General features: G+C 36.6%; 1 protein-coding gene across 1 annotated transcript in view; it reads right to left on the bottom strand.

Moving 5' to 3' along the window:
* The window catches only part of LOC136252197 (trans-L-3-hydroxyproline dehydratase-like), a 53410-nt gene that overhangs the window by 30368 nt on the left and 10458 nt on the right, over nucleotides 1–12584 (bottom strand). The gene's annotated exons all lie outside the window — the stretch shown is intronic.

Below are 12584 nucleotides of genomic sequence, written 5' to 3'. Positions count from 1 at the left end.
GAAGGAGGGAAGCGTAGTCCATCACTTGAACTAGTCAATGCTGTTAATTGCAATCATGTCATGTTGTCATGTTCACGTACATGTGTCACATACATGTGTTAGAATTACATGTGTGATCATTGACACAGCTGTGGCTTTGAGAACTGGTAATCCATGTTATAATTGACACTATTATACACATGCACACTCAGTGATCGTGCATCTACACAAATTCGTGATATTACAGTGGGGAGATTTTTCCCTATATATGGGAATCAGAATGAGCAGCTTCTATGACTATAAGACAGCTAATGGACCAACCTGAATTCTTAAACTCTTAAATAAAAGTGCAATACATCCATTTGCAGTTTAGGTAAGTTAGATAGTAGTTAATTTGCCTTCATCCTTATTTAGATAGCTATAAACATTATTGTAGCAAAACACTACACATTACTAAAAAACTCTGTGTACTAAGTTTCCCACTATTTAATGTGTGATATAAAGCTGATAATGTACGTGTACATGCCAACTTTTTTGATTAACATTCACAGAGGTACGCAAGACAATAAAATCATAGACAATTTTAAGGAGGAGCTGGGGGGATCTTGATGCCGGAAATATTGAGAGAAATTAAGTTGTGGAATTGGCGGCATTGCTACTAGTTTTAGCATCTTTAATTATGTTTTACTACAGCATCAATTTTAAGCCATCTTCAAGCATCAAAATTGCAAAAAATCTTGTAATGGTCACACACCAGACCCCCTTTAAATTTTACAACCTCACATGCTGGGTCTCCCACTGTATTTCAGATCTAATGCATAAATACAGCAACAGGTTAAACCACTTATGAAATTAGTCAGTAGCTAGACATAACAGTAGTAGTGCCTTTGATGACCTAATAAAGTGTTACCAATATATCAAAGATGAAACAAACAACAATCATTGTGTATGTAGAGAGGAGATTATGGGTATCCTATAGGTCTTGTAAAATACATAGTTACGTACAAAATGATGCATTACTAAGATTCATGCCACAGCTTTAAAAGGTTATGAATTGGCAACAAATTGCACGAAATGGCTGCAATTCCAATTATTTATAATGACAGCTCACCTCTCATTAATTGTTATGGCCTTAAATGCGACCGAATTTTGGAAAATCACCCATATTATGGCCACACATGAAACAATTAGAATTTTCATATCTAGCTGTGCTTTAATGTATTTTCAAAATATTTATAAACTTTTCTAGGTATTAAATAGTTTATTCTACCCATAAGTGGGTAGAAATTCATAATGGAATGCTCAACTAAATATTTAATGTGTCAAATGCACCCATATGAATAATTTTCCAAAATTCAGTCACAAATATTATTGCAGCCATTTATTATCTTTGAGATTTTAATTAATTTATAAATCACTTTAAACCTGGTTTTATCTTACCCTTTTCACAGCTTTTAGTCACCAGTCATTTTTAATTTCATGAAAATTCCCCCCTTTCCAGTTAATTCCATTGGATATAGCTATAGCTGGTGATACTATTAGTTCTCCATACATCATAGAGGTGTACATATCTTGTACAGAGAGGTAGCTGTAATAGTTTCATGTATGCATTGATTGGTTATATATAGTTTAATTATGTGGGTTTAAAGCACAAAACAAGCTACCAACTCTTGTATTGTAGTGTACTAATTTTGTGACTGAAGTGATTTTGGTATTAATATACAGACATATACAGATACTTCCTAAAGATCAATACCAACTTACAGTTCATAATTACAATTGGAAGCCACTAGCACAGTTTACCAACTGTGGTCATATATCAGTATACATGTAAAGGAAAATGATATTGTGAATAATGATCATGCATTCTCTGCCACACTAAACAGCTACATGTCTACACATTTGCCAAAATTACAAACTGTTATCCCATAATCCCTAACTATGGACTAGCATTTAAAAGTTAATACTGTTGATAACTTATACCCCGACACTTTGACTGTAAACACAGCATTTATGTACATAGTACCAACAGAGCTATGATCAATGACAGTTCATTATATTCCATAATACCCAATGGTCAGTCAGTACCATTCAAGGTGGCCAATTCTATTAGTATTAAACTGCTAACGTAAATCAGGAAAATTTCAGTGTAGAAAATTTTCATCTATTAAAATATCGATGCAATATATATATGTGACTGGGCCTGCAAAAATAGGGCATGTGGGCACATGATTTTGCCTACTTTTCACACTTTCATCACTCATAACTTTTCATGCCATTATGCTATGGCTGTACAATTTTCAGCACTTTGTAAGAATGTACTTGGCTTTATGATACAAGTTACAGAATGCTAATATTTTGTTCTGGTGCTGAGATATGACCTGTAGTGCAATGGGGTGTATTTTGTGCCCACATGCCCTGTTTTCGCAGGCCCGGTCACATATATATATATATTTTTTTTTTCATCACTGGCATAATTGATGAAAATTTTTTTACAGAAAACCTAACTTTAATATTTGTATGCACAAATTATCACTACTTGAAGGTTCTTAGTTTACTAATTTGTTAAGATGCCTTACTGTAGTTATACTGATAGTAAAGTGTCAGTAAACTTAAGTATATGGAACATAATTATTTTACTAAGTTTTAAACTCTCAGTAAAACATCAGTGAATGAGGGTTTATTGAAAAACTACTAAAATAACAAACAATTAACTGTTCCATATACTGGGGATATACCACTCTAGTAAACTAAGATACTTCAAGCAGTGTATTCGTATAGTTAAAAATGATTCGTCATTTTAATTTTTGTTGATACAACCAGTGACGAAAATATTTTGACGAAGAATTTTTGCTGATTTACAGTATAATAAAAAGATAAATACCCATTTCATGCACGGCAGCAAATATAATTTTATAATTATCATTTTCCAGTCAAGTAAACCATGGAAGCCAGCACAGTTTATCAACTGTGCAGTCATGCATTAAAAGGAACAGCTGGTTGATAGTTGTGACCCATCAAAATTCTTCACCAAACAAAACAATACACATTTGACAAAAATAGAAACTGATATCTCACACTTTCTAAAATATTAGCTAGCATTTAATAAAGCTAATATTATGTGGTTCATACAGTAGTTTCATGTATCCAATGGTTTATAGTTTAGTTGTGTGGGGCTGAAACACACAACAAGCTGCTAATAACTCTTGTATTGCATAGTGCATATACTAATTTGGACATGTACGTAGATGCCTGTCCATTAAAGTCTTTTTACAAGGATCAATATACCTACTTACAGAACAGTGGTAACATTCATATTGTAGACAGTCTAAATTTGGAAGCCACTAGTACAGTTTATCAGATGTGGTGACATGTAATGGGAAATGATACGTGGCTGTGAACAATGATCCGTCAAAATTCTCTGCCAAACTAAACAGCTACATGTCTACATGTTTGCCAAAAATACAAACTGTTATCCTATATTCCTTAGTATGGACAAACGGTTAAAAGTTAATAATGTTGATAAATTATACCCCGACACTTTGGCTGTTAAATTATACAGTATTTATGCACATAGTATCAACAGAGCTATAATCATTGAAAGTTCATGGTCTTCCATATTACGGCCCATGATACCCGAGGGTTGGTCAGTATACCATTGAAGGTGGCCAATTCTATCAGTAATACACTGCTGCAGTGAAACCTCTATAATCCAATGCTCATTGGGATAAGAAAATTGTGTTGGATTAGCAAGGATGTTGGATTATTGAAGTAGACTGTATTACATAGAAAATGACTTTTTGGCATACAAAACAATGTCAGATCATAGAGGTGTTCTGGATTACAGAGGCGTCAGATTAGAGAGATTTCAGTGTATAATAAAATATACACATCCATTTCTTACATGGCATTATTATTTTCCATTGAGGTATATATATCATGTTTTATGTGTATATTCTGATCCATTCACCAACCAGAAAACATTGCAGCAATTTGGCACCCACGATAGTGGAGTGCTATATGCTTAATACTTTCAATCTCTATAACTGACAATGAAGATAATCCAAACAATAATGATCTGGCATTACTATCTGATCCACTTCTTGTAGCTGTTACATTTAACTCATTTTCTAAAATAGTTACAGGTGTTTTCTACTTACTAATTTAATGTGAATGTGGTGTTGAGGTTGTAGCTAGTGTGTGTACTTTGCTAAATGATTTTAGAGTCCAAGTAGACTTTAAGATTGTTGATTAACTAGTTCGGTGATTTAGATAGTACATTATCGCTCTTGAACTGTATTTGTGTGAACAAAAGTGAATCAAAAGTGTGTTGCAAGTCTTTTTGCTTGTGAAACTGTCTTGTCTGTTGACAATGTACATAGTGAAATACATGTACTTTTAATGATAAAATGTGTATATTTATGGTTCCTTTTCTAAAGATCAACCTAACTTGTGTTTTTACAACAGCCATGTGTTCTGCAAATCTTATTATCTTTGTATCATGAGGGTGCAGAGGGGTCACCAGTAACAGCTTCTTGTAGTGTTTTTTTACCAATATTTTTGGTTTAATCACACAGCAAGCTAACCAGACAATTAGTAATTTACATAATCATACAATTGAATTATATCAAAGACAAACATAATAATGTATACAGCTATGAAAACCAGCACATTTTATAAAGTGTGGTCATACATGCAGCTGGTTATCAGCTGTGGTCATACATGTAAAGGGAAACAATATAGTTGCGAGCAATGATCCATCAAAATTCTCCACCAACCTAAACAGCTACATGTCTACAAATTTGCCAAAAATACAAACTGTTATCCCATACTCCTCAAATATGGACTAGTAGTTAAAAGTTAATATTGTTGATAAATTATACCCCGACACCTTGGCTGTATACTGGTATAGTGTGTCGTGCGGCCCAAGAAGCCGGCGCGCCACACCGTGAGTATATTGACAGGAAGAACGAAAACGTCATTTTCACACCTTTGTATCTCGGTGATCACTTATCTGATTGGAACCAAATTTGCTACACAGTTGCCCGCCAGCCAAGGGAGTCTACATTCCAAATTTGAAGGAAATCGCTCCAGCCATTTCCGAGATACGAGCTGCCAAAGTTTCGTTTTTTTTTCTTGGTTTTTTTTTTTTTTTCTTCTTCTTCTTCGTCTTTTCGAACACTTGCAAAAATTGCTATAACAAGCAAACGCGTACTCCGATCGCCTTGAAATTTGGCACACAGAAAGGGAGTCCAAAGGCGAATCCTAGCATCAAATTTGGTACAAATCCGATGAATGGTTCAGGAGTTATGACCGATTATTCGCGTAAAACAAGATCGATTTGTTGTCACGGCTACAGGGTAAACCGCTTCATGGAATGAGTTGAAAATTGCTATGTAGATGGAGTAACCATCGTAGGAGTGCCTTTTGGTGGTTTGAAAGGAATCGAGATAAAGACCACGGAGATATGACACAAAACCCAACCTGTGTCACAATTACGCGATCGATTTTTATGAATAAAAAAGTATTAGTTTTCACGCCTACTAGGCAAACCGCTTAGAGCAATGAGCTGAAAATCGGTGTATAGCTGGAATAATCTTCATAGAAAGTCCTTGCAGTAGTACAGAAGAATCGGATTACAAACCACTGAGTTATGATTCGAAAACCAACTCCGTGTAGCAAATGCGAGATCGAGATACTCTAATAGAACAGTCACCCTAATAGAGCATTCGGCTAATTTATTTACTCCATTATAGAATTTTATTACATCACAAGTTATTCTGTAGGAAGTTCAGCTGCAAACAGTTAATCTTATAGACAGTTCAGCAAGAAGACAGTCACCATGTGGAGAGTTAAGCAAATATACCACTATAGAGATTCAGAACATTACAAGTCACACTGAAGAAAGTTCAGCTATAAACAAGTCATGCACTGTGTAGAGAATTCAGCTACAATTAAGTCACTCTCTAGAGAATTCAGTTACACAGAATTCAGCTACACACAAGTCACTGTGGAGAGAGTTCTGCTACAAACAAATTACCCTTTAGAGTGATCAGCTACAAACAAAACACTTTGCAGGGTGTTCAACTGCAACAAATCAATTACTTTTAGAGCGATCAGCAATGAACAAATCAACACAAATCTACCTGTAGAGAGATCAGCTAGAAACAAATCACCCTGAAGAGAGTTCAGCTACAAAAAAATCACCCTGTAGAGACATCAGCTAGAAACTAGACAAAATGTAAGGAGTTCAGCTACAAGCAATCACCCTGTAGAGAGTTCAGCTAAAACAAATCAACCTGCAGAGAGATCAGCTACAAACAAATCACCTTATAGAGAGTTCAGCTACAAACAGATTACCTGTAGAGAGATCGGCTACAAACAAATCAACCTGCAGAGAGATCAGCTATATACACACAAATCAACTTGTAGAGAGATCAGCTACAAACAAATTACCCTGTAGAGAGATCAGCTAGAAACTAGACACAATGTAAGGAGTTCAGCTACAAACAAATCACCCTGTAGAGAGATCAGCTACAAACTAGACACAAAGTAAGGAGTTCAGCTACAAGCAAATTACCCTGTAGAGAGTTCATCTACAAACAAATCAACCTGTAGAGCAATCAGCTAGAAACAAATCACCCTGAAGAGAGGTCAGCTACAAAGAATCACCCTGTAGAGAGATCAGCTAGAAATAAATCACCCTAAAGAGAGGTCAGCTACAAAAAAATCACCCTGTAGAGAGATCAGCTACAAACAAATTGCCCTGTAGAGAGATCGGCTACAAACAAATCAACCTGTAGAGAGTTCAGCTAAAACAAATCAATCTGCAGAGAAATCAACTACAAACAAATCACCTTATAGAGAGTTCAGCTACAAACAAATTACCCTATAGAGAGATCGGCTACCAACAAATCAACCTGCTGAGAGATCAGCTACACACAAATCAACTTGTAGAGAGATCAGCTACAAACAAATCACCCTGTAGAGAGATCAGCTAGAAACTAGACACAATGTAAAATTACTAAGGAGTTCAGCTACAAGCAAATCACCCTGTAGAGAGTTCAGCTACAAACAAACCAACCTGTAGAGCGATCAGCTAGAAACAAATCACCCTGAAGAGAGGTCAGCTACAAAAAACCACCCTGTAGAGATATCAGCTAGAAACAAATCACCCTGAAGAGAGGTCAGCTACAAAAAATCACCTTGTAGAGAGATCAACTACAAACAAAACATTTTGCAGAGAGTTCAGCTACAAACAAATCAACCTTTAGAGCGATCAGCAACAAACAAATCAACCTGTAGAGAGATCATCTAGAAACAAATCAACCTGCAGAGTGATCAGCTACAAACAAATCAGCTTGTGGAGAGATCAGTTACACACAAATCAACCTGAGATAAGCTAAAAACAAATCAGAGTTCAGCTAAAACAAATCAATCTGCAGAGAGATTAGCTACATACAAATCACCTTATAGATAGTTCAGCTACAAACAAATTACCTTGTAGAGAGATCGGCTACAAACAAATCACCCTGCAGAGAGATCAGCTACACACAAATCAACTTGTATAGAGATCAGCTACAAACAAATCACCCTGTAGAGAGATCAGCTAGAAACTACACACAATGTAAGGAGTTCAGCTACAAACAAATCACCCTGTAGAGAGATCAGCTTCAAACTAGACACAAAGTAAGGAGTTCAGCTACAAGTAAATCACCCTGTAGAGAGTTCAGCTAAAACAAATCAACCTGCAGAGAGATCAGCTACAAATAAATCACTTTATAGACAGTTCAGCTACAAACAAATTACCTTGTAGAGAGATCGGCTGCAAATTAATCAACCTGCAGATTGATCAGCTACACACAAATCAACTTGTAGAGAGATCAGCTACAAACAAATCACCCTGTAGAGAGATCAGCTAGAACCTAGATACAATGCAAGGAGTTCAGCTACAAGCAAAATCACCCTTTAGTGAGTTCAGCTACAAACAAATCAACCTGCAGTGAGATCACCCACAAAAACGCACTTGTACAGAGTTCAGTTACAAACAAATTACCCTGTAGAGAGATCAGGTAGAAGAATTCACCTTGTAGGGAGTTCAGCAACAAAGAAACCACCATGTAGAGAGTTCAGCTGCAAACAAATCACCCAGTAGAAAGATCAGCTAGAAGAAGTTACCTTGTAGAGAGTTCAGCTACAAACAAATCTCTCTGTAGAGAGATCAGCTAGAAGAAGTTACCTTGTAGAGAGTTCAGCTACAAAGAAACCATCATGTAGGGAGTTCAGCTACAAAGAAACCACCATGTAGAGAGTTTAGCTGCAAACAAATCACCTGTAGAGAGTTCAGCTAGAAACAAATCACCCCGTAGAGAGATCAGCTGGACGAAGTCACCTTGTAGAGAGTTCAGCTACAAAGAAACCATCATGTAGACAGTTCAGCTGCAAACAAATCACCCTGCAGAGAGTTCAGCTACAAAGAAACCATCATGTAGAGAGTTCAGCTAGACGAAGTCACCTTATAGAGAGTTCAGCTACAAAGAAACCATCATGTAGAGAGTTCGGCTACAAAGACACCACCATGTAGAGAGTTTAGCTGCAAACAAATCACCTGTAGAGAGTTCAGCTAGAAACAAAATACCCTTTAGAGAAACCAGCTAGAAGAGGTTACCTTGTAGAGAGTTCAGCTACAAAGAAACCATCCTGTATATAGTTCAGCTACATTTCAAGTCACCCAGTAGAGAGATCAGCTGCAAAAAAATATCCTGTGGGGCATAATGGGCATGTAATAAATATATGTATATAATTTGTAGAATTACTAATAAAATCAAAAATAATTGAAGTACTAAAATTCTTCTTTAAGTTCTTTTCTTCTTCCTGTAGTAAAGAAAAAAACACATGGGTTAAAAAAGCCCCAAAGCCAGCCATAGGCCGACTTTGCAGTATACAAATACAAAAAGAAGTGATATCTAATCAAAAACAGCCAAGCTGTAAAAAAAGGTGCGGCCCCAAAAAGGCCATGGTGAAAAAAGATGTGAAATCCAAGGTGGCGGCCAAGAAATGGCTGTGATGGTAGGTTAATGGTTACATTTTAATAACGACAATTCAGGTGAATTTTGTGCCGCTTGGTCTTGGCACCAAATTCACCTGAATTGTTGTTATTAAAATGTAACCATTAACCTACCATCACAGCCATTTCTTGGCCGCCACCTTGGATTTCACATCTTTTTTCACCATGGCATTTTTGGGGCCGCACTTTTTTTACAGCTTGGCTGTTTTTGATTAGATAGTAACAACATTAACAGAGCTATATATAATCATTTCATGATCTTCCATTATAGTCCATGATACCCAAGAATCGGTTGGTACCATTCAAGGTGGCCAATTCTGCTGTAATAAAAAGGTAAAAACACCCATTTCTTATATATAAATTATGACAGCAAATATAATCATTTCCATGCAATCAGGTACATCATACACTACTGGAGATTTTGTCCATGAAAATCCAATGAAAAAAATGTTCACCCTGTGAAAAGTAAAGTTTTCATTGGGTGGAACAATTGAAATTTTATTTTCATAGCATTTACATAGGAAAATTTAATGAAAACCCAATAAAAATTTACCACTGAAAAGTCTGTGAAACTGCTTTTCATGCAATTTTCATTGATAATTTTTCATTGGTTTTTCATTAAATTTTCCTATGATAATGTTATGAAAATAAAATTTCATTGGTGCCACCCAATGAAAACTTTACTTTTCACAGGGTGAACTTTTTTTCATTGGATTTTCATAGACAAAATCTCCAGTGGTAATGTTTGTATAAAATTATTTATCTTTATGTATACATATGCATTCTTATCCAATTATACCGACCAGAAAACCGACATCTACTACACATATTGGAGTACGATTATGCTTTACATTTTCAATCTCTATAAACTGACGATGACAGAAATTGATAAAGAAAGAAGAAAATCATCCATGTTTGATTTACTCATTATTATCTCATAATTAGGCATGCGCGAGGGGTCCGTCACGGGCTGGAATCCCGTACAAGTCATTTGGAATCCCTCGGAATCTCGCACAAAATCTGGAATCTTGCCTTGGAATCTGGAATCTTTTGGTTGATTAAAGTCCGTGAATTTCCGAATAATTCCGGATATTCTAATAGCGTGCAACTCGTGGTATGCAGCTTGAGATGCAGCTATAAGCTTGTTGGCCTGTTATAACTTGCCTTGAGCTGTTAATTTCGCTTCGCTTTAAACTTACTGTGTCTATATAGGTGTTTAAGAGCTTTTATGGATTCAACAGAGCACGAGTGTAGAGTCGAACTGCTGAATAGTCGAGTCTCGAGTTTTCCCGAGTCTGTAGTTGTGTCTCCGATTAACAGCGAACCACAAGGCGAATCCAGAGCCTATCCCAGGTACAGCGAAGTCTACAATGAGTAGCTAATGAAGTTTAGGTGCCGAGTTAGGTGCGAGTTGAACACTAAGTTGAGCAGCATTGTCTGAGCTCGCCGGCATTCGAGGAGAGTGCCCGAGGCACTGATCGTCTATCCAAGAGAGTAGCTCGAGGTAGCTATTACCTTTCCACGCATTGCTGTAGGGCTAGCGTGTCATTAATTTTGTTTGAGTACAGGATTTTAATTTTGTTAATTGGATTTCAGTAATTTAAATATTTCTTGGAATCCGGAATCTTGCCTGAAATTTCGTGGGATTCGGAATCTCGTACAGGATTTTAAGGTCGTGGCGGACCCCTCGGGCATGCGTCTATTATGCCGGAATAATTTCGGGAATAATAGGTACTGAAAAGCATTGGGGAATATTCCGGAATAATCGGATGAATTCTAAGAATAATTGGTACAAAATTATAAGTTTTTATTGTGGTGCAGTGTAAAAATCTTTTAGATTTACTACCAAAACAGTGCAAACATAAAAACGGTGAAAACGATCGAGATACTCTAATAGAGCAGTCACTTACTCTAATAGAGCAGTCAACTTCGAGTCCATAATTCTAATAGAGTAGTCACCTGTTTAAAAACCCTAACAAAAATACTAATTTGGCACACATATTTGGGAATGAATTAAGAATAATAGGTAGACTCAGGAATAAATTTGAGCATAATAGGTGAATAAAAAAAGAAGTGCCAGAAAGAATAATAGGAAGATTTTGGAGCATAATAGACTTAAGCCTACTCATAATTGTATTAGCATCTGACACACTCCTTGTAGTTTATAGTTATAAAACTGACAGTGAACATTTTCTAATCTTAAATGGTGCATGTCAGATGCTTCAAATGTCCATTGTATTTTATCATAGATATACAGACTAGTACCCAGGATTGGAATCATCTCACGTGAGCCCATTAACTTCAATACAAACGCATTCTCTGGATCATTGTTACCCACTTCGAAAAAGGCGGGATAGTGAAATACGCCATTCACAATACGTTTCTGTAAAATGTCAATATGTCAGATTGTTTATTTAGTTGGTGGTAGGCCTTGCGTGAAGTGTAACAACTTTAAACAGGCTCTAGGACCATGTGTCCTACAGACCTTCAGCACTTGTCTGTAAAGCCTTAACAAATACGGAGTTGTTATTGTTCTGGCAGCCAGAAATATTTTGTCAGGGCTATTGTTCCGGCAGTCCACTAGATTTCTCACTATCAAGCACACTAGTGGTATACTATGCCCCGAGCATTCAACTTTAGGGCACGCGTCTAGTAGGTTGCCCCAAGTATTTGACTTTAGGGAATGCGTCTAGTAGGTTGTCTCGAGCATTCAACTTTAGGGGATGCATCTAGTAGGTTGCCCTGAGCATTCAACATTAGGGGATGCATCTAGTAGGTTGCCCCGAGCATTCAACTTTAGGAGACGCGAAAAGTAGCGTTAGGAGTAGGGTCGGGTTCAGCTTTGGTTTCTTCTTCACCTTCATATATATATTATATAGAAGTTACTCCACTTGGAGACATATAAGGTAAAAACAAAGGTAGTTAGGTAGCTGGGAACCACGTAGCACAATGGTTAGGACACTGGGCAAGTTTAATTTTTATTCACGTGACTGCCGGAACAATAGCAACAGCCTAATAAAATTTTAAAAAGCGGTGGTTAATTAGCGGTAGGGCCTGGTTTGTAAGTGTGTCTCTCGATGCAGCTAGCAGATGCGTAGCCACCATTATCGAAGGAACCAGACTTATAGTGCACGGCAACTAATTATTAATGTGCTAGGAATTACTCACAAGAGCAGAACTAGTCTTCTGTGTGACAAATTCGAAGATATTGCTACTTCCAGTAACAATGATCTGGCATGAAAAACTGGATGATTCCAATCCCGGGTACTTGTTTGTATATCTATGATTTTATCTACCTACAGATGGTACAGTGTTTCACGCATAATATATGTGACATTTGAGGTGCTAAGGATGCTTTGTGCACATTTTATCAGAGTCCAAATATACTGTTGTTGCTGATAATTTTTAGTTAGGTGATTTAGATAATGCTTCTTTAGCTGTTGGGTTTGAGTGGTAGTATATTATCAATAGTGCAAGCATGTATTTATAGCATGTTTACTGTATGAATCACAAACAAAAAGATTTACAGGCTTACAGC

The sequence above is a fragment of the Dysidea avara genome, chromosome 4 (genome assembly GCF_963678975.1).
Source record: "Dysidea avara chromosome 4, odDysAvar1.4, whole genome shotgun sequence".
NCBI lineage: Eukaryota > Metazoa > Porifera > Demospongiae > Dictyoceratida > Dysideidae > Dysidea > Dysidea avara.
Note: the sequence above shows the minus strand (reverse complement) of the source record. Positions and strands in the feature narration are given on the sequence as shown.